The sequence below is a fragment of the Mustela nivalis genome (assembly GCF_964662115.1).
Source record: "Mustela nivalis genome assembly, chromosome: 4".
NCBI lineage: Eukaryota > Metazoa > Chordata > Mammalia > Carnivora > Mustelidae > Mustela > Mustela nivalis.
Window position 1 is genome coordinate 34,024,168 of NC_139023.1, and position 20,491 is coordinate 34,044,658.

The 20,491-nt window shown below is 43.7% G+C and overlaps 1 protein-coding gene and 1 long non-coding RNA gene across 8 annotated transcripts in view; one reads left to right on the top strand and one right to left on the bottom strand.

Annotated features, from left to right (window-relative positions):
• The window catches only part of RBM47 (RNA binding motif protein 47), a 169,604-nt gene that overhangs the window by 8,494 nt on the left and 140,619 nt on the right, over positions 1–20,491 (top strand). For 2 of the 7 annotated variants that reach the window (XM_082728846.1, XM_082728850.1), the window contains exon 1: positions 6,803–6,964. The gene's annotated coding sequence lies outside the window, so the exon portion shown is untranslated. Of the gene's footprint in view, positions 1–5,840; positions 6,114–6,280; positions 6,440–6,802; positions 6,965–7,018; positions 7,587–20,491 lie in introns of those variants that run through there. The other 5 variants (XM_082728843.1, XM_082728841.1, XM_082728848.1 and 2 more) reach the window with 5 other exon arrangements.
• On the bottom strand, positions 10,646–19,061 carry LOC309863708. The gene is made up of 2 exons (XR_014311207.1): positions 14,707–19,061; positions 10,646–14,482 (listed from the first exon to the last, which is right to left on the bottom strand). It is a non-coding gene; the product is annotated as an uncharacterized lncRNA (long non-coding RNA).

The following is a 20,491-nucleotide window of genomic DNA, read 5'->3' on the forward strand; positions in this document are numbered from 1 at the left end:
GCTAAATGCTTTCACCACCCCTCCCCCATCTTCCCGTTGTTCCCGAAGTTCCCCTTCATGTTCTCATTTTTAATTCAAACGTTATCACCTCTAGGAAGTCGCCCTTACCCTCCTCCTCCTCCGTGCACACAGAATTAATGGGTTCGTCGTGTTTTTTCCCACCCACCTCCCTTACCCTCCTCCCTTTGTGTTACGTATCATTGTCTAGATGTATCTGCCTTTCCGATATGAGGGAGTGGACCCTGTTTCTCTTCATCTGTGCGTCTCCACTGCATGCCTCTTGGTAGAGACTTGGTAAACCCTTGGTGAACAAGTCTAGGTACGGCTGCCACAAATTTCCACACGGTAAGGCCACTGGCTCGTTGCTTCCTTGTGGCTATAGAACATTAGGTCCTTGAAGAGAAGACCCCATTTCATTTATTTTATTTTTGCATGTTCAATTTGCTGCACAGACCCTGACACATAGGAGATACTTGGCAAATATTTGTTAGATAAAACAATGGATGGGTGGTTGGATGAATAATCATAACGGTGCTTGCCTGGGGCTTATAATGGTCTGGTGCTATTTCCAGCACCCCATTTACATAGGGGATCTTCCTAACCTTCCTAATGAGGTGATTACATAGGGGATCTTCCTAACCCTCCTAATGAGGTGAGCACTGGTGAGGAGTGTTAAGGCCCTGGACGGCCAAGTTACTTGCCCGCAGTCGCACAGTTAGTAAGTGGCAGAAACAGGATTCAGACTCGGGCAGCTGGTTCCAGACTGTTCTTCATTGCTGTGCTTATCCCGGTGATGGGTGGACGAATGGACGCATCCACAGGGGTATTCCAAGCAGAGAAACAACAGTAACACAAGTAAGAATATTCCCTTTATTTCTATGTGGTTTTTATGGTCAGTACATTTAACTACATCTGCAATTAATTCGATCTAATTTGAAATACTCCCCCCGCCGCGCTAGATGTCAGATTAAACATTTAACCAGGGTTTTGAAAACCCTGCATCTCAGATTCTTGATGAGTTAAACCCTACCTCTCTTGGCACACACTTCTACTACTGATGGTAACCTTCAAAGGTATCTCCACATTCACTCATTCGTTCAACAAACACTTTCCGAGTGCCGCCCACGTGCCACACATCGTCTTCAGGCTGGCCCTACCACTCCCAGAATGCACACATCTGTAAAATAATCATGGAAACAGACAGAATCTTCTGTGAGTCCAGAGTGTAAGGGCGAAGGTCAAAGGCTCGGAAGCTACTACTGGTGGGACTACAGCAGGATCACGTACTGTTGCGCGTGCTGGTCTCTTCATACGTGAAGGAGGTGTGACAACAGTCTCTCTCTCCTGCGGTCGTTGTGAGGATTAAATAGTTAATACACTGTGCTTAACACAGTGTCGGGCAAATATGCCAGTGAGCACTTAATAAATGCTAGTAATGTTATGTTGACAATCATTTCTGGTTAAGTTATTGCTGAGTGATCGAGCTTCTTCTGTGAAGCTGTTTTCCATTATCAAATAAAAAAGAGGTCTGGAGATCTCTGGTGGGGAATCAGTCTTAAAGGGATATAAAGGAATTAACAGCATCTGTTGCCATAACAAAACCATTTCTTGGTCTCGAGTGGGCCTTTAAGGAGCCTATAATTGCCTTTAGTGTTCCTTCCATCTCAGCGGGCAGGTGGGGGTGGGAAAAGCCTTCAGTCTAAGCAGGCGGGTTCTGGCACAGTTATTTGTGCCGGAAGGATGGAGGTCAAGGGACTCCTTGTATTGAAGGCCTTTCTCAAATGAAGGATTTGCCTTCTGAGATTAATGTGTGGAGTGAACCCCTGCTACACTTAATTCCCTTTTTTGTGAACTCAGTACATTTTTAAAATTCAGCGAGGGCCCCCCTGTAGTGTGGCATGGAGACCTCAAATCCGTATACACTTTCGACGGAGTCCTCAGGGGCCCTCCCTCATCCGCTGACCCATGAACCGACAACTGTGTTCTAGACTTAGTGGCTGCGCCAAATCATTGGCATTCCGTGTGCCCAGGAACAACATGTCTTAAATCTGCACACATTAGATCCAGTGTGGATTTGATATAAAAATTAGGAAATATAAGATCTGACCAAAGTTCTCGTATAGGTTACCGGTGGCCACCATGTGAAGGAAGGAGAGGCTGTGGGAACTGTGGTTTCTCTGGGTCTCTCTCTGGGTCAAGCTGCATGTTCTAGGTCAAAACAGGTTTATTTTCTGTTGGGAAAATAGCAGCAGCTTCAAGAGAAAGTCTGGGCTCAGGTCAGCATTTGTATCCCCTCCACAATAATTTTTCTGTTTCTGGTAAAATTAGGAGAAATGAAGAAAACAGGTAGAAAGTAAAACCACTGAAAAGGTATTACCCTTTTTCATCACGTAAAAAGGTGCCTAAAAGGTCAGTCTTATAAGCAATAGATCGCAGAAGCTCCCCTCTCCCCAAAAGCTTACTTTGACCTCATCATGGTCACAGGGAATTGGTTTACAAAGGAATCATAATAGCAAGAATAGTTAACAGCAATACTACGTGCCAGAAATTATTCTCAGCTGTTTTCATTTACTTATTGCATGCATCATTTAGGTGTCACCTACACTGTTCGAGTACATAGTCTTTCGTCTTTTTTTTTTTTTTTAAAGATTTTATTTATTTGTCAGAGAGAGAGCGAGCAAGAGCGAGCATAGGCAGACAGAGTGGAAGGCAGAGTCAGAGGGAGAAGCAGGCTCCCTGCAGAGCAAGGAGCTGGATGTGGGACTCGATCCCAGGACGCTGGGATCATGACCTGAGCCGAAGGCAGCTGCTTAACCAACTGAGCCACTCAGGCGTCCCCATAGTCTTCTGTCTTTAAGAAACACACATTAGGACACCTGGATGGTTCCGTCAGTAAATTGTCTGCCTTCAGCTCAGGTCATGTTCCCGGCCCCCAGGAGTCCCGCATCAGGCTCCTTGCTCAGTGGGGATTCTATTTCTCCCTCTGCCTGCCTCTCCCCTTGCTTGTGCTCTCTCTCTGAAAAAGAAAATAAATAAATAAATAAATAAAATAAAAAGAAACGTAGTGAGGGACACCTGGGCAGCTCGGTCAATTAAGTTTATTTTCACAATTCTAGTAGTAGGGAAGATGATAAAGCAATAAAAAACCTAACTTGGCTACTTACTAGCAACTTGCAACAACTATTAAGAACCTCGGTTTTCTAGGGGCACCTGGGTGGCTCAGTGGGTTAAAGCCTCTGCCTTTGGCTTGGGTCATGATCCCAGGGTCCTGGGATTGAGTCCCGCATTGGACTCTGCTTAGTGGGGAGCCTGCTTCCTTCTCTCTCTGTCTGCCTACTTGTGATCTCTGTCAAACAAATAAATATAATCTTAAAAAAAAAAGAACCTCAGTTTTCTCATCTGAGCGATAGGACAATGCAAATGATTTGTGCTTTCTTCACGCTTACCTTACACAGTGGTAATGGCCAAATATGATAATATGTCATTGAAGATGCTATGGAGATGAGCAGTTATTATTATACCTTCAGTTTGCCTTTGTTGATGAGAGCATCTTGGAACAGTGTTATTTGATCTGAGATTTAAACATGGGCAGGAAGATTCTTTGTGAGCCGTGGAGTAGGTTTTTTCCTAGTATAAAAGGAAATACCATTTTTTGAGCACCTACATGTGCCAGGAACTATGCTAAGATTTCACCTCTCATTTAACTCTTAAAGAACTCCAGGGTGGTAGGTGCTATCACTTTATCAACGAAGACACTGTGAAGCTCAGAGCAGTTAAGCAATTTGCCCAGCATCACACAGCTGGGATAAAACTGAGATTCAAACTCAGATCTGTGCGACACCGAGCTCTGTGCTCTTTGCACTGACTAGCACATTGCCTTACAGGCAGAAGGGAAAGAAGGAAGCAGAAAGCAAAAACACAGGGGTCTGCAAACCTAAAATGCCCCAGGATCATGGGATTTGCCTGAGAATTAAAATAATAATAAAAACTGGCATCAGGATTGAGCCATAAGGAGGAAATGACGTTGGCTGACATATCTTTTGCTATAGCTTGCTGCTTAACAAGTCAGTTTTATTTTCCCTTATTCCTGGGGAGGACAGTGGAAAGTAGTTAGGAACAAAGATTATAACTGTTTAATAGGTGGCAGTGGGCAAAACTAAGAGTTAGGCAACATTTGAGACTTTCTTCTCAAGGGGACCTTTTCTTCATCTTCTCTGCCTGTAGCCCGGTTCACCTGGAGTCACTGACTTTCACATTTTCACACTCACTGTGTGATTCCTGGTCTTTATTCACCTGGCTTTGGCCCAGGGCTTCCCCTGGAAGATCTTGTCCTCAGGTAGAAAAATCAGTAAGTCTGAGAATGTTCTCTCTTGCATCCTTTAAATCAAAGCATCCCCAGCAGTCAAAGGTTCTTGAGACCACCATCCAGATACTTCTGGAAAAGACAGAAATCCAGGCTAATGTAGACTGGAGTTTGTACGTTGCCTTAAGGTTGTGGAGCTCTTGTTCATACCTGGCAGCGTGAACCCTTCGATACGGTACCAGAACCTCGAGGTATCCCCACTGCCTGCTGTGGGTAGTTCGCTCTCACCGGAATTGACCCAGAATGATGTTTAATTGATCTGAGTTAGATCCTGCCCCTTTAGGGAAGATGAAAAAACCTAAAGGGATCCTGAATGTTTCAGAATTCTCTGCTGGTTTTAAGGACTCATTCTTCCTAAAGGTGGCAAATGCTGCTTTTAGATTTATCTAGAACTGGGAACTAGTCCTGGTCTCACTATGCAGTGAAACCTTGAACTAATGGACCTGAGTGTCTTCATCTGTAAAATGAGGGTAAAGTAGCTCAGAGGATTAATTTGTCAGATCAGATAAGATGAGGTGGGTGAAAGTGCTTGGTAAAACACACAGGGCCTTATTAATGTAAAAGGGATGGGGGGCTCAGGTCATGATCACAGGACCCTGGGATCCAGCCCCTCATCAGGCTCCCTACACAGTGGGAAGCCTATGTCTCCCTCTCCCACTGTCTGCCGCTTCCCCCCACCCCCCACCTTGTATTCTCTCTCTGTCAAATAAATAAAATCTTAAAAAACATAAAAGGGAAGGCGATTTCTTTCTTTCAAGATGAAGCTAGGTTGAAGAGAAAGGGGGTCCTGTCAGCACTGATCACATTTTTTAGCCTTCGATAATCCCTTTTTAATATTTATGAGTTTAAAAATTATTTGCCCCTATTTCACAGTTTTTCAAATGGTCCACGTCAGCTTCTAACTGAATAGGATAAGTGACTTTCCTAGTGTCAGGGAGCAAGCAAATCGAATGCCTAAATTCCTATTAGAAGGAAGCGCCCATCCAAGGGTGATTGCTGGTCCTGAGTTTCTTATTCCTGAACTTCATGGAATGCACAGGCCAATTTATCTCCATGTATTTTGTCAATCTTGCAACTTTTAAGTGAGATGAAAATCCGTTGGGTGCTCCTTTACACGAACTTTACTTTCCATTGTATTTGAGGCTGTCTACAGTGTAGACCGTGAGCCAAAATCTCCTCCTTGGAATCTTCCAGACACTGAGCCGAAGTTTCATCCTTGGAATCTTCCGGAAGCTGGGAGAAGTTCAGAAAACCCTTGCTCAGGGCATTACAGCTAGTGAGCCCCAGTGCTAGGTCTAGAGTCCACTTCTAACTCCAACCATGCCCTCTGCTCTTCCGAGAAAAACTATAGTAAAAATACAAAGAATAATATGATAGTAATAATAATGAGGGCTCCTAACTGTGTGTGCCAGGCACTGTTCTAAGCTCTTCCTATGTACCAACTAATTTAACCAGCCCCTCCCCCCCAAACCACGCGCGCGCGCGCGCGCACACACACACACACATACACACTTTTGGACTAGTCCTTCACTAAAATAGCCCAGTGAGAAACAGTACTTTTTTTTTTTCCTCTCAGTTGGTGACATTGCAACCCGAAATCACAACTCTGTTTTAGGTTCCTGGTGGTGCCTGCTTCCTCTTCTAGTTTGTTTAGTCACCGAATTCGATTCCTGTTGGCCGGTTACGCGCCTACAAACAGGCTTAGCGCTCTATTGAAATGCGTGAGGCTCCTTAACTCTTGTATAAACAGGTAAGGCGAAGGGGTGGGGCACGGATTGCGGGTTTCCCGGGGATGGGGATGGGGTGGGGGGGGGGTTAGAGCCAAGTCCCCAGAGATCGGGCAGGGGTAAGGGAGGGCTTGGCCGCTGTTTTTTTTTTTTTTTCTTTTAAAGGCAGTGTTTTTTGTTCCCTTTCTAGAAAACAGCTGTAACTTTAGGTCAGGGCGCATTAAAATGAGCCACTTCTGAACGAGCGGCGCCCAGGCCCCAGGCCCTGCTGCGAAGGCCCCGGCAAAGGTCAGGGTTTCGGCCGCGTGACGTTCCTTCCTGCGGCCGTCCGAGCGCTGCTGTGCCTCAGGTAAGGACGCTCTGGGAGGTACCCCCCTTCCGTAGGGCCCGCCGCCGGGCGGGCTGGGAGACCACCTGGTTACGTGGCTCGGGTACCCCGGGGGCGGCGGGGGAAAGAGCAGGCGTGAAGCGGGGGGTGGTTCCAGCTGCTTGTGATTGAACTGCAGGTTCCTTATTCTTCAAACATGGTTCTGCTTCGTGCCTCTGAACGGCCCCAAGGGGGCCAGACGTCCGAGGACACATGTCCTCAGGTGGGGCAGGTGCCACTTCTGGGGCCGTTTCTGGATGTCAGAAGTGGATGTGACTTTTGGAGCCGGGGGAGGGAAGTCCGGCTGGTGAAGTCCCCAGATCTCTCCCATCCGGGCAGATTTTTTTTTTTTTTTCTTCTTTCTTAACCTTCGGCAAAGGTATCTGAGCTCCTAAAACAACAGGAATGTTGCACTGGCCTTTCGCCAGCGGAGGCTCAGCGAGCAGGATAAAATTTCAGTGCAGATTTACGGGAAGTTGCCGGTGTTGGGAGTAAAAATCTGGTTTGGTGAGTTTAAGGGAAGGGAGTAGACGAGAGACAACCTTGCTACTGTGAGGCGAATGGCCTCGGCCGGGGGAGGGCGGCGGGAGGAGGGACGAGGGGAACAGGGAAGAGCCCGGAGACCAGACGCCGAGCGCTCCCGGTGCGCAGCGCCCGACGCAGCCGGGCTCCCGGGGCCGCTCGCCTCCCCCCGCCGCCGGGGCTGCGGACCCCGCGCCGCTCGGCCCCTGATCGCCGCGCTTGCGGGCTCTCGGCTCCCGCCCGGAATTTAGCCCCCGAGAGCTGCCTTGCGGTTATCGCTCCTGCTTCCCGCTTTGGAATGTGCAGTTTGGGACGCTGAGAAGCCGGGGCTGGGGGAGTTGTCCTCGTGGAGAGCTGCTCTCCGCAGGTTTCCAGGGTTAAGACATTCCGACCCACTGGAATTCCCAGAGCCTGGGAGTTCAGCCTGAAACGATCTGTTGCTTTAAGCGGCGCAGTGGGGAGTAGCTGGACACTCCTTATTTTGGTTTTACATTAAAAAGAGGGAGGCCGAGAAGATGTGGTAGGTTACTTCCTAGCTGCGTAAATTGCTACCGGGCGGTGAATGGTGTTAATTTCTCAAGTGGGCGACTGCGAGTACATAACAAAGGTAAGGCGGTTTTTGGCACCCCTCCTAACTGCCTTCCCTTAATCTTACATCTGGATCGCAGTTTTGAAATTTTTTTTTTTTCTTTTTCTCTCTTTAGCCCTGATCTCCCTCATGGTAATGCTCTCCTTCCAACTCTGGTCTGTTTAGTGGGGGAAGAGGTGGTTTATGAAAAGATTTTTTTAAAAGCGTCAGCTTCTGGAAAAGCAGAAAATCCTACACAGTCAGCCCCGTCGTGTTCCTCTGCTGATGAAACCTTTTCCATATCAGAAACAGATTTTTTTTTTTTCCACCCTTGAAAACACATGACTGGGCCATCCGGAGGCACAGGTGACTTTTAGAAGCAGATGATTAAAGTGAGGTTGAGGAAACATTCCTGACCGGCATCTGTCTCATTTAAGTGTTAAGACGGGGGGGGGGGGGGGGAATGAGGAGGGATCTCTCCAAAGGTAACCCTGAGCGGAGGAGGCTTAGCTGCTTAAAGTTACAGATTCAATCTGCCTAAAAGTGTAGGGCTGATGAATTATGACAGCTGACAATTCACCAGTCACCGGGTATTGAAGAAATCATTTAAAATAAGCGAGGTGGAATTTTTTTTTCAAATAAATGATTCACTGTTTAATTAGGTAAAAGTTCATCTACTCTTGGATACTGTCCCAAGACATTTGGGGATGTGGCTTCTTTCTTGAGGCTTATCAGTGTGACAGAAAGATAGTGTCCTCAAGGTACGTATAGGCCATCCTGGTTTTTATGAAAAATCAAGCAATTTTTTTTTCTGGTGGCCTCTGAATGAGTCACTTTTTTGTCTTTAGCAGGAATGCAGATTAGAAATGTGTACTTTATTTCTCCGACTTATTTCATTTAGCGAAAAAAAAAATGTGTTCTTTAAAAGTTTTCATGCTGGAGTCACACACATTTTTCAGGGGGGAGAAAGCAAAAGGTTGACAAACCAAACGTGAAGTTTTAAAGCACAGCTGCATGTAGACCAAGAGCATTTGAGAACTGCAGGTGCCCATTCGATTCTAACAGGTGAAAGGTTGTCAGTGGCCATGAGAGGCAAGAGAGATAAGACTTTGTGGGAGTTTGTGTTACTATTAATTTAAACAACGATCTTGGTCAGATTGGTGGTCTGAAATCTTGGAGGGAAACAAAACCAACTCAGACTGAAAGGGAAACAGGAGGAGGAAGAGAAAGAAATGGTTTTTGTATCCATTCTTGTCCACCTTAACCTTCATTCATCCTGTTCTGATAGGGATACCATTGGCCTCTTCGTCTTAATGACCACATATGGGAGAATGAGGAATCAGAAATTTCACAAAAGCCTAGCTTCATTATTTACATTCAAGATTTGTGAAATGAGGAAATAAGCAGAAGACAGCAAAGTGGTCAGCCTCCCTGTCCTGCTTCCATACCTGACCAGGCTCTTTGTAAATTCATGTTTGAGAGGTTTTTTTGAGCCTATGTGGCAAATGAATCAAATTTGGAAGATATTTTAGCTTCCTCTTGGTTTAGGAGTTTTCTGAAACTTGTAGGATTGAAAATCTGGCGTCATCATTATACTCCGTCCCTATTGTTTTAATAGTCAACATATTTGTTTTTGATTCCCTCCTGCGCTGCTCTGGGCTAAATTTTGAAAGGATTTTGACCCAAACGGTTGGTGACATTGAAGATAGACTCAAGTTGGAAAGCAAGGAAACTGCATCTGGACCTGTGTCCTATAGACTTGCTCTAACTCGTGTTTAAGACTACTCACTTTTTTTTTCCCCCCTCACCTGATAAGAACGTTCAGGTTAGACTGCTCACTTTGGTTTATTAATAATGGAACCTGTTCTAGGTAATGTAAACATAGATTAGAAGGTTAAAGTAGATGAAATTATTATTATTATTCTTATTTTTACAAAATGTGTTTGCTTTCCAAATTCTACTCTTGATCTGAAGATTAAGATCAAGACTCCCAAATGATTGAGCTTTGACTGCTCTAGGAAAGTATTCGCCTATTTCAGGTGAGGATTCCACCGTCACATTTCCAGGCCCTTCTGATTTTTCAGGAATAGACAGGAATAGATACAGGGGTGCTGGTAGGACAAGAGGGGTCCCAAAATTGGACACGAGGTTCAAGTGAAACTGATTAGGTTTTCCCAGAGGACGCATAATCCTAGGGAAAAAAAAAAAAAAACTTACTCTGAAGAGGGCTTAAGTCTGGGATTCATAAGATTTAAAAAAAAGATGTGTTTTGCCTGAATCTAGAATTCATGTGCCAGACATTGAAGTTACAGGGAAAGACACATGCAGCTTCAAAAGTGGTTGTCAGAGTGGTTCCAAGTTAAAGGTTATTGGAACGTTTCAACTGCTGGCCTGATGAAGAGATATGTTTTTCCGCTTGGGAGTAGTTTCTGTGTCTTATGATGGTGCCGATCTTCTGGTTTCGTGTCGTAAGAGGTACGTGTTAGTCAAACAACCACCTGCTTAGAGTAATTGCTTCAAAGGAAACTGGAAAAAAGACTTTCAAGAAGGGCAGTGCAGGAATGACTTGGGTTATGAGGTAGGAGGCCCTTTACTTCTGCAAAGAACTGTCGTGAGAATGACAATAAGTAATTGTTCAGTTGCCACCTGAGGTTGTCGGAAACGTCTCAGGCTAGAGGGATTTAGGGGGAAAATGGCGCCCTGCCACTTTTTGCGTGTGGTCTGAAACGTCCTGTCAGGAAGACTTTCCTGAGGTGGTCTGTGCTGGATTTCTGACGGTTTCTGCTTCTCTCATAGCTGCTTCCCCTTCATTTCTGTCAGCATCCGTATGGGGGAGAAGAGACAGAGGGACAAATAATAATGTCTCCCCTAGCACCCGATGTGCCCCTTCTTTTTAGGAACTTTTATATTTTGTCCTGAAAAGGGGTGAGGGAGGAATTTTCTGGTAAAAGTAGTGGGGAGAGGGTGTCTGGAGGCGTACGTGGCCGAGAAACAGGTGAGTTCCAAATACTGCTAGTAATGTGGAATGCCCTGGAAAGCTCTGGGGAGATTTATTAATGCCCTCAGACTGTTGAAGTGGTAACTGTAGGATTTAGGGGCTCACCCCCCCACCCCCACCTTTTGTAATTCAGATGCTCTTTCTACTCTGTAATAGATGGCTAATTCAGAAGGGTTTGAGATATTTTTCCTTGGTAGGACCCTCAGGAAACGGATTACAAAAGGCAGACTCTCAACCCTGTTAACTGCCTTTTCTCTGCTTTCTGCCCTGGTTTAAGGACACCTACAAAAAAAAAAAAATCACAGCTCAGTTTATCTAGCTTCTATGTATGATATGAGCATTCTGTTTCGTTGTTGTGACTATTCTTTTGGTGTCATCGTGGGAACTTCGTTTGTGCAGAAATGATTCGTAGGTGTGTTTAGACGTATGTAGTTTATCCGTTTGTAAAATACGAAACTTCAGTAAGCTGATACTCCGCGAGAATTGAGTAACAGTAGTGTACGGTTGTTCTTGGGATAAACCCTATCCTGTTGTAGGAGTGGAATCATTTTTAGAAATCAGAAGTACAATCTCTACCTTTCTGAAGGCCATTTAAGAGAGATGACATCAGGAGAGGAGGACAAAGGGCTGGCGTAACCCTGAAAACCCTCTGTGATTTGGGCAAAGTGTCAGTCCTTTCATCTCAGCAGATGCCTGGGAGCACCAAGTACATACTTGATTTATAAGTTACAGCCTTTCACATTAATCAAGAAGACTCAAGTCATGCTGTTTGTCTTTGGGGATACTGTACTTTTGTGGTTCTTAGGAACACGATGGCCCAGTACCAGGAGCAATGGTAGGTACCCCGTGTGTATATGTCGAACGGAACGGGAGTTGCTGATAGTTGCAGCTTCCTCATTGTGCTTTGCTTTGGTTAAGGGTCAGCTTGCCTCCTGTTCCTCCACCAGCTGGGGAGAAAGAGAGCGTGATAATTGGGTAATCCATACATGGGCAAGCAAGGGTTAACTGTGTGTCCCAATGGGCAGTGGTTGGGGTACAATGAATGTGGGGCATTGTACCCTGAAGCAGGAACAGGATGCCTCTCCACCTGACCAAGGAAATGCCAACCTGTAAAAATTAGAATAAAAATATTTACCTTTCAGAGCGCCGAGAGCCAGCTCCATGATCTTTGTCTAGCATTTCATGTCGTGCCAAAAGGAAAAAAAAAAAAAGATATTTAATAAAATGAGAATTTTTTTTCCAGGTGCTTCTTTGAGATCAATTTGGTTACAATTCTGAAAATGTTTATTTGAGCCTTTCACGCTTAGGTCAAATATTCATGTTTCTAAAAGTAAGGATCCACGCGCATGATGATAATACTATGATTTTCGAAAAGAGAGCTTAATTGATATTTCTTTCTGTTTGCTGTCATTTATTTTTAAAAATAATACCGTGGTCTTTGGTACATACACCAAGCTCTTGCCAAGATTAGGCCCATCTTCTCAGTAGGCTTCCCAAGACAAAGTTGTCTTTGTGTGATTGTAACAGGGAAGATTTGGTGGCATAGGAAACTCAATGGGGAGTGCAACTTATTATTAACAGAAAAGTCAATGGCCTGATCTGTGCACGTGTGTGTGCGTGTGTGTGTTTACTCTCCCAACTGGTATCTATGATATATTTCTCCATGCAGATGATCTCACCATGGTAGACTTTCCCAGGGAGGAATGTGGTGGTTAGAAATTTTCCTTGGAGTTCAGTTAGATTAGAGAAGACAAAAGCTGCCACATGCTGACACAGAAGAGAGTTCATCTCTGTGGACTAATCTGTTCTCAAGGTGATCAGCAAAATTTGGGCACATGTGGAAAGAAAGAAAAGGTGGTTAGCCAGAGTGAAAACACCAGTTTGAGGGGAAAGGGATGACAGTGGCGCTAACTTCAAACTCCTTGGCAGAACAACTAGGAATATGGACTGCCTCGACTCACATCCTGGATGTGCCACTTAGGAGCCAGGGGAATTTAGGCGGTTACCTAAAAGCAAAACAAAACTAGAAAAACTCTCTCCGTGACTCAGTTTTCCTAGTTGTAAAAGGCCCACCTTACAGGGCTGTTGTACGGAATAACAAGATTACTGTGTAAGCAGAGCTTGGTATGGCGCTGGGCATGAAGTCAACATAATATGGTGCTGGGCATGAAGTCAATATGGCGCTAGGCGTAAAGTCAGTATAATGTGGTGCATAGTGAACGTGTTAGGTGTGTGTACCTTGTATTTGTGATGTATTTCTGCATTTGAATTCTTATCTCACCACCTTCCTTCACATAAGTGTTTTCTTTCTTGACCTCTTCTGGGGGTTGGAATCCAGGACTCCCTTCCTAACCTCAGTCTATGGCTTTGACCAAGTGCCAGTTGCCTATTTTGCTAAGTTACTAAGTTTGCTAAGGCGCTATTTTGTTAAGTTGCATTTTGTTTTTGTATCTTAGTTGTGTGGGGAAAATGCTACTTAGAATCCCCAAGGTACACTTTTTTCTCTCTCTAGGCAAACGAAAGATGTTGATTGGAAACCAAAGGAATAGTAACTGTTCTCTCTGTTGGTGAGAGACCAACAGGTGTCCTGCTGGAAGCTGAGTATAGATTCTCAGAAATGGTGGGGCTCCTGGCTGGCTCAGTGGATAGAGCATGTAACTCTTGATCTCGGGGTTGTAGGTTCAAGCTCCACATTGGGTGGACAGGTTCCTTAAAAAAATAAAATCTCTAAAAAAAAAAATTCTCAGAAAGGGCTAATGCAAAATAGAAATACTTTGTGTAAAAAACCCTAAATACATCAGACTTAAGTAGTTACTATTATGACCTTCGTAGGTTAGTATTAGCTAGTCATAATCATAATGTATGATATGGGCCTTTCTTAGAACTGCTGCAGTAGGGCACCTGGGTGGCTCAGTTGGTTAAGCAACTGCCTTCGGCTCGGTTCATGATCCTGGAGTCCCCAGATCGAGTCCTGCATTGGGCTCTAGCTCAGCGGGGAGTCTGCATCTCCCTCTGAACTTCTCCCCTCTCATGCTCTCTCTCACTGTCTCTCAAATAAATAAAATCTAAAAAAAAAAAAAAAAAAAAAAACAAAACCCAAAAAAGAAAACAAACAGAACCAAAAAACCCAAAGAAACTGCTGTGGTACCTTATCTGTATATTTCTCATGGCATTTTGTATCTCTGACTTTTGTATATTCACTGTTTTCCCTACCAAACACAGATTAGGTTCTTTGGAGAGAGGATTCAGGTCTGAATAATATTTGTATTCCTCCGTGTCTGTTGAGTGCCTAATAAATAAGAATTTCTTAGCTCAGAGATGCCTGGGTGGCTCAGTCGGTTAAGTACCTGCTTTGGGCTCAGGTCATGATTCCAGGGTTCTGGGATCAAGCCCCACATTGGGCTCCCTGCCAACCAGGGAGCCTGCTTCACCCGCTCCCTCTGCCTCCTGCCGCCCCTAGTTGTGCTGTCTCTCTCTCTCTTTCTGACAAATAAAATCTTAAAAAAAAAAAAAAAAGGAATTTCATAGTCCAGATACATTGCCATCTAAAATAATGGCATATTTGCATTCCATGGTTATGTATCATACCTTTTTTTTCTTTAAATAAGCTCTACCCCCCAATGTGGGGCTTGAACTCAGGACCCTGACATCAAGAGTTCCGTGCTCTGTGGACTAAGCCAGCCAGGCACCCTGATTATACATACTTATTTGCGTGACTTCTTTTTCTCTCCACAAGCATTTTACCCCAGATTGTTAAATAGCGGGGCTGAGCCCTAACAGAAGCCCTATCCACAGTCCAGCCTCTGAAAGTACTGTGGGATGGGGGAGGCCAGGGGTCAAGGGGGGGGGGGATGAATTTTTACAATGTGCCCCTTGCCTTGTTTAAAAGTTTATACCTCTTTTTTCCACTCTTTAATATCCTTTAAAAAGCTCAGACCTGGGACGCCTGGGTGGCTCAGTTGGTTAAGCAGCTGCCTTCGGCTCAGGTCATGATCCCAGCGTCCTGGGATCGAGTCCCACATCCAGCTCCTTGCTCTGCAGGGAGCCTGCTTCTCCCTCTGACTCTGCCTTCCACTCTGTCTGCCTATGCTCGCTCTCGCTCGCTCTCTCTCTGACAAATAAATAAATAAAATCTTAAAAAAAAAAAAAAAAAGCTCAGACCTGTTACTAGGTAACTCTGAGAAGGTGAAGTGCAGTTGCTTAAAATTAGGAGAGATTTATTAGCTGATTTATTAGGAAAAAATGCATTTTCCCCAAATTAGGGGAAGTGAACAGAGTGATCCAAGAGAGGAAATAAAGTCAGGTGAACGCATAGACCCCGTGAGCTGCAGTGGTGTGGTTTCGTCCGTGGGCTGGTGCTGTCCTCTTGGCCAAGGAAGAGTGGTGGCGGAGGACAGATGATTGAGAAGTGTTGAGAGAATTGCTTCTAGTGAAATCCTATTTGCAAAGGGGATCCAGTAACAAGTTAGCTTTTCCCACTTGGTGTGAACAATAGTTTGGCTCAGGCGCCTTCTCTGCTCTTTGCCCTTCATTGTGGGTTCCAGGATCTACCTTAGGTTCTATGTAGATCTGCCAGTGAGGAAAACAGAACCTGCCAGCTCGGATTTGCACTGTGTCCTTGTAGTTCTGCTGTCCACAGAGATGGCACGCCCAGCGCTGAGCCCAAGCCTGGGAAGGCAGGGATTTCGGAATAGCCTCCCAGTCCCCTTCCCAGAGAGGACCTAGGAGGAATCCCTCCCCAGTGGTATCTGTAGGAGGCAGACAGGCCCTGAAATTAGTGGTAACACCCATGTTCTCACACATCCTCGTATTTTGTCACGAGCCTTATCCTTTCCCCACTGACTAGATCTACTCCATGAACTAAGCAGTCATTGGAACTGTAGAGTCTGCTTTTCTGTTCACTTTGCTTGCCCCTTTGCTCTCACCCCTACACTGTTCTTGACACAGTGTCTGGAAGGATTTTTTTTTTAGAAAGATGTTTAATTAATAATTTATTTGAGAGAGAGCATGTGTGAGTGCAAGGTAGGTAGGCAGAGGGAGAGGGAGAGGGAGAATCTCAAGTAGATTCCGTGCTGAGTGCAGATCCCACTGCAGGACTCGAGCTCATGACCCTGAGATCATGAGCTTAACTGACTGAGCCACCCAGACACCCCTAGAAGCATTATTTTATTATTATTATTATTAGATTTTATTTATTTGAGAGAGAGAGAGAGATCACTAGTGGGGGGGGGAGGGTAGAGAGAGAAGCAGACTCGCGGCACTTGATCCCAGGACTCTGGGATCATGACCTGAGCCAAAGGCAGACGCTTAACTGATTGAGCCACCCAGGCGCCCTAGAAAGATTATTTTAAAACAAGTCAGATCATGTCAGTCCCCTGCTGAGATGCCCCTCTCCAGCTCACTTGAAGCCAGTGAGGCTAAGTATTTCTAGACCTATTACCTCTTTAACTTCACCTCCTATCACTCATTCCCTTACTGTACTTTAGCCACTGTCTCATGCCTCAGGGCCTTTGCACTGGCTGTTTCCTCTCAGAACCATTTCCCCCAAATACTTGCATGGTTCACTTTTTCATGTTTTTCAAGTCTTTGTTCTTCCTCCTTTTATCTAAAATAGTACTTTGTACTTCCTGTTGGCACTCAAAACATCTATCTATCTCCATCCCCTTTGGTACTTTTAGCATGCTGTATGATGATACAGTTCATTTTCTCTTCCCACTACAATGTCTGCTTCATTTATCGATATATCCCAAGTACCTTTGGGTGGAGTCTGCCACAAAGTAGGTAGTCAGTAAATATTTGTTAAATGAATGAATAGAACACACAGGCTTTTGCACAGCCCAAGTATGACTGAAAATTTAGTATAACTTGAGTGTTTTACTCAAAATACAGCCACAAACACATCTTTCTGAATAAGCCTGATTTTCTCCCAGACCTCCCCTAGCAAGCTGCCATATTTTCTTTGGTTTCTTTATTTTCTGTGCCACCCGGAGCCTGTGATGGAGGCTGATGACTAAGGAAAGAGCAAGGCAGGGCCGAGGGTGGGGGTGGCGTAATCATTTCAGCATGGTGCCATTTCCAAATCAAAGCCTCGTCTTTAGCAATCTTTTTGTGATTTCCATCTAATTCTTACAGCCCTGTTTTGAACCTGTCTTGTGAATTACATGCCCTACAGATAATTACACTTGTCTAACTCCTGTTATTATGCAGCTTATTACTTTTTTCTATTGTCATGTAATTATAATTAATGATTGTTCTAGAAGTAACTGTCAAGTGTTTTTTTTCTTTTTTTTTTTTTTTTTAATTATCTCGTTTGACCTTTGAGATTTTGCCAAATGTCTATTGCTGTTCTAGGACTCCATCTTGCTTTTTCTTGATTGCAGAGCTCACTGAGCTGTTGTGCCTTGTCAGGGCACGCAAGGAGAGTGGTAGTGTCATTGTCTCTGTCTTTAATATTTCCCCATCACTTTTGCACAAAACCTCGCTCTGGCCTTTTACTGAGTGGCATAACGACTCTCTGATCTGTTGTTCTTGAGCTCTAGCCTCGTTGTGTCCCTTTGCATGGTTAACTTGGTTTGGCAAAACTGCGCTTCATGGTGCTTGGTGGCATAGCTCTCTGTGCGTCCACTTGCCTTTTTTTGGAGCTGTCACATGCCATCGGAAGGAGCTTCTCCAATGGCTGGTAGAATCCTGTGATTCTAGGCTTGGCAGCACTAGAACTGGTCATGAAGGTGGGTATATACTCCATCCCACAGGGTCCTTTGCATTTAAAAAGAAAAAAAAAAAGAAGGCAACAGTATATAAATTCTGCTGAAGGTACATGAAGATCCTGGATTTAGTCACTTTGGAGCTTTGTTGATCGTGGCTTGTGGCCAAATTAGAATTATTTGGATCTTTTTCACTTCCAAGTTGACTTGGAAGCTGTCATCACAATTGATAGTCACTGAGAAATTGGCTGAGGAATTAAAAAAAACTAAATATACTTAATAAGCAGCTAATAATGGTAGTATTTCCTGCAGATCATTTTATTACTTACTACATGTACAGAATGGGACTTGGAAAACGAGCAGCCCATAAATGTTACATTAAACTTATTTTAACAATGTACTAGGTAGACCATGTTGGTGTGATTATTTATGAGTTAGAAAAATTTATCAGAATTAACTGTTTTTTCAAAGTTTATTTATCAAAATAAACTAAACTGGTTTAAACCAGACATCAAAAGACCGATTTTTCTTAGGTAGACACAGACTCAGCTGTTACTTAGGACATAGCTGCTGTGTACCTGACCCTGGGTCCCAGGCCTGGAGGGGAGGATAGAAGTTCTCTGCCTCCTGGCTTCCTTTGGGGTGGAGATGGGATTTGGTACTCTTTAGGAACTACCCAGAACTAGATTATAGTAGGTGGGACTCTCCGAGCTGGGTGGTCCAAGAAGTCTCCTCGGGGAAGTGGGTGCTGAAGGGATCTAAAGGACAGGAGGATCGTTGGATGGATTTATGAAGATCCTGAGGCTGGGAAAAGCTTGGCACGTTGGAGGTCATAAAGAAGGCCACTGTGGCTGGAGTGCTGGAGGGAAGGGCAGAGTGGTGTGAGGTAGGGGTTTGGGGGTTACTGAGACCTAGAGTAGGTAGGCTTTTCAAGACCATGGGAAAGAGTTGGCATTTTGTTCCTCTTGAGCCCAGTGGAAAGCCATGAAAGGGGATTTGCTAGTGAGAAGATAAGTGACTATTAGGTGAAGATGGGATTGGAGGGACGTTGTCCCAGAGGACAGGCAAGAAAGGCTGGTGGCTGAGGTAATTGGGTAACCCCAATTAACAGTTGACTGTGTGCGATTCTTCTGTGTTCCTCCTCCCGGGTTCACAATGTCTGCTCAGCAGTGGTGGGAGTCTCACCATCTGGTGGAAACAGCAAGATTTGGTGATGGCCTGGATGGAGGGGTGAGGGAAGGAATGAGGATTCTGGCTTGAGTTGCCAGGTGCCAGGGCCGGGGCTGGGGTGGGGAGACTGAAGGTTTGAGGGGGGGCAGAGGGACTCAAGCACTCTGGTTTGGGCAGGTTTACTGAGATACCTGCCTGTGAAACTTCCCAGGGCGACGTTCAGTTTCCCTTCGTATCCAGCGCCATCGGTGAAACAGGCATCTCTTCTGGGCAGCTGTTTTGTATTTTAGTTTTTTTCTTTCTCACTGGGGCTCAATGTGCAAATACAGGTTAGGTGTGTGACCTATTTATATATCCCAAATGACGAAATAGCGTTCTAGCACCAATATCTAGCATGAATGGAAAAATGATGGTGGGGCTGGTGGGTTAACATTAAAAAAAAATCTTGGGGCTCCTGGTTCAGTGGGTAGAGCAGGTGACTCTTGATGTTGGGATGGTGAATCAAGCCCCTATTGGGTGTAGAGATTACTTTAAAATCTTAAATTTTTTTTTAAAATTTTAAGTATAGTTTCAGCCATCAAAGATCTCTTCTAATTCAAATTAATCCTATATATATTTAAAATTTTAATATTGAGTGCTTGACATTTGCATTATATAGTTAACATGTTAAAGTATAATAAATATATATGCCAAGATAATTAAATATATACTTATATATAATATATAATAGTATATTGTATTATTATATTATAATTGTATTATAAATATAATGTATGTTATATATAATATATATTAAAAATATATGCCAAGATAATTAAATATATATGCATATATAATATTATATTATATAATTATAATTATATTGTTATAAATATATATTATATATAATATAATATATTAAATATATATGCCAAGATAATATATATTTAATATAGAAAACATATTTAATTTACATTGGTGACACATTTAATTCACCAATGTGAATTAAATATGTACCAATCATTAAATAATATTTAATATTGAAAACTAAGTGTAAGTCATACATGAACAAAGATTCATCCCATATTACAAAAGATAAAAATACAGGTTGGAACTAGATTTTGTTGTGAGTTACAGCCATTAGGGGCATGCAGATTCTTGCTATAAATGTTGACCCTTTTTAAAAAAATGGATCCATTTAGAACATGCGCATATATTTCTTGTCTCTTCTTACCTCACATTACAAAGGGTCCTCTGCACTTCTGCATATTATGTAAGTGGAAACTGAAAGCCAGTATAGACACACTTTAAATTACATTGTGAAAGGCTGATTTGGATCTCTAGCAAACCCATTTTTTGGACTTGTAGAGCAAGCACTAGGGGTATGATTATAAATAAGGCATCCGGCTTTTGGAGCTTTGAGGAATGGGAAGCTTTATCTGTTCTAGTACCATCACTGCTGGTCCTTTTCCCCGACCAGTGGTTTTTCTAAAAAGAAAAAAAAAAAAGACACTTTTAAATCTGTAGAAATAAAATGCTATGAAAAACATAAGTCCAAAAAAGCAATGTTTTAAAAAGTCCTGAATTTAAATTAGGGGTGGGTAGGTAGAGGTGGTAGAAGAGGTTACCATGGATGGTGGATGGTGTTTTGTAATCATGGCTCTAGAAACCATCAACGGCTGTAGCCTTACATTCTGGTGTGTCAACACCCATGGAGCCCATGAGGCGTGATCAAATTTATTATTGCTTAATGGGCCAAGTGGTGTGGTTTGGGTTTATGCACAAGATGGGTCACTTTCCAAAAGGGTATGTAGTGTCATTTGTTTAAATTCTGTTTTTAATAAGACAGACTTTGGTGAGGAGCTGCTATGACGTGTATTCTCTATAATCACATAGAGAAAGAAGGAGGCGAGGCTTGCGCTGGGTAATTGCTGAACAGCTATCTGTAACTAAATATTTGAAGTTGAAATTTACAAACAGAAAGTAATAGTGGCTCATAATGATGGCTGACTTTGAAAAAACACTTCCTGTATGCCAGGCATGGCCTTAATCAATCAACAGAACTACCCCTAAGAGAAAGTCCTACTGTTACC